The 2389-nt window shown below is 41.1% G+C and overlaps 1 non-coding gene across 1 annotated transcript; it reads left to right on the forward strand.

Annotated features, from left to right (window-relative positions):
• The first annotated feature begins 1915 nt into the window (after positions 1-1915).
• LOC122127260 lies at positions 1916-2022 on the forward strand. The gene has a single exon (XR_006151098.1). It is a non-coding gene; the product is annotated as a U6 spliceosomal RNA (small nuclear RNA).
• Positions 2023-2389: the final 367 nt, after the last annotated feature.

Consider the following 2389-nt stretch of genomic DNA (forward strand, 5'->3'; position numbering starts at 1 on the left):
TGTCAATCAGACAAAGTTCTAACTAATTAAAACCTGAGTTAAATTTGAAATCTTGAGCTGACAGTGTGTGGTCATAGTTGTACTTAGGGAAACTGAAAGCACTCTAGCCATTTAATATACAATGGATTTAATATAGGGAATAAAGAGCTTATAAAAAAAACCTTTTAGAGATCTAGAGATGGTTTAAGTTAAAACTACAGTTGGTGGAACACAGAAATCAGGAGGCATCAGTATGTAATGCCACCGCTGATACTATGACACTTGCCTCAAACCTAGGATGCTGGTGTGCAGACACTTGAATGTGAACCCCAACAGCCACAGACACCTAGGACTCTGCTTTGGTAAGCGCTCTCTGCTTCCTCCAGTCCAAACCTGCCTGAGTCTATCTCACTATTGGGATGAACACAACCTCAGGAGGAACACAACCTCAGGATGAACACAACCTCAATCTATTGCTGGGGAGCCTAAAACTGTTGCCTTTACCGCCCAGCCCCTTGATTTCAAGAGGCTTCATAAAAGGTGATTAAAACACGTACTAAGTCCACGTACCAAAGACATATTCTTTTTTTGGGCACCTATAATAACTTCCTTTCCTTTTATTTTTGGTGGTGGGGGTGCGAAGATAAAATGATAGGAATTTTCTCTCAAACTACTTTATATTCACAGTCAACTTCATAAACTGCACGTTTAACTGTCAGAACCAAAGACAGTTTCTGATGGATGAAAAGACTTTGGACCCATCTCTAAAATTGATTTGTAAATACATTTCTAATTTCTGTATTTAGCTCAAAGGGAAATATTATCAACACGATTCTAAGTCCTCAGCGATGCTGACACCAGCTTCACCTAATTATCTATTGTATTTGAAGATGATAACTGATTGATGGTAGTGATGATGATGGGGTTAACTTAGGAATCATCAAGCTTTAACTGAGACTCAAGTGCATCATAAACATCACTTAGGTTTCATCATCACAGCTAGCCAATGAAGTGTTGCCTTTATTACCTTTACCTTACTCACAAGGAAACAGATAGTTTAGGTCAATTGACCCGGTCCTTGTCACATGGATCAGCAAAACTTGTTTTCCTCATTTTCCTTGTTAGTCAATGGTACATCATCACAAAACCAATAAAGTTGAGAAGTTAGGGCATTATCTACATGATTTTTTTCCTATGCCCACATCAAAACCATTAGCAAGTCTTACTGATTTTATTACCATGGTACAAAAATCTACCTTCTTTCCATCACTTCTATTATCACTCTTTTCAAAGCTGTCGTTTCCTTTTTAATACTTCTTCTGGGGGGAGAAGGGATGTCAATAGAAATGAAATTCAAAGAAAGAATGGGAAGAATGAGTGAAAATTAGGTAAAAGGGGGATAAGAAAAATGTTTTAGGGAGAAAAGAGAGTAAGCACAAAGGCTTTCATAGAAAGATGCCAAGAAGACTTGAGAGCTTTGGCAGTGCCAGTGTAGACAAAACCAAGTGACCAAAGAGAGGTAGAGAGGATAAGGGCAGACCATGGAGACCAATACTGAGGATTCCCTTGTTTCCAAAAATCAGTGGAAAACATAAACACATTATGGAACATATAGATTTGGATCACAGGCTTACAGTATATGCCTCGAGCTTTGACTCGAATCAACCAGAAAATGAGACAAGCTAAAGAATCACAGAGCATTTGCATCTCAAAGAGGCAACAATGCTCCATAGGAAATGTACTCATTACCTTGCTCATGTAACTGTAATCCCTCTGTACAGTATTTTCACAATAAAAACATACAAAAAAGATTCTTTTTCTTGCAAACTATCCTTATTGACATTTATTTTAAGTGAAAATGTTTCAAAATATATGTCTTATGTCACTACAATGACCATATACAGTATCTCAGTTTATCTTTAAGATAGTTCAAATTGTGCTCGCTTCGGCAGCACATATACTAAAATTGGAACGATACAGAGAAGATTAGCATGGCCCCTGCGCAAGGATGACACGCAAATTCGTGAAGCGTTCCATATTTTTGGCAGGGTCGCAGCGGCGTCCACCGCCACAGGGGCATACCTGAGACACAGACCGGGACGAAGGAGCCAGACGCAGCGGACGAGCAGATTCTACTCAACACCAGCAAGAACCGACAAGGAGCGGACAACTTCATCCTGCACTTTGCAGACCAGAGACGACCCAGGATCCAAGACTCGGCGTGAGTAGCCCCACTTCCTCACTCCTTCCCAGGGAGCAGAGGAGGGAAGGCCACCCCTCCCCCCCCCCCAGCACTGGTGATCTCCATCTTGGATACCGACAAAGCTCGGAGGAGCGGCTAGCTCCAGCTCAGGCCTTGGAATAAAACGAGTCATTTAGCAGGTCACAAGAACTTAACGGCGAAGTGACC

The sequence above is a fragment of the Dipodomys spectabilis genome, unplaced genomic scaffold, assembly GCF_019054845.1.
Source record: "Dipodomys spectabilis isolate Male_0828 unplaced genomic scaffold, ASM1905484v1 ptg000297l, whole genome shotgun sequence".
NCBI lineage: Eukaryota > Metazoa > Chordata > Mammalia > Rodentia > Heteromyidae > Dipodomys > Dipodomys spectabilis.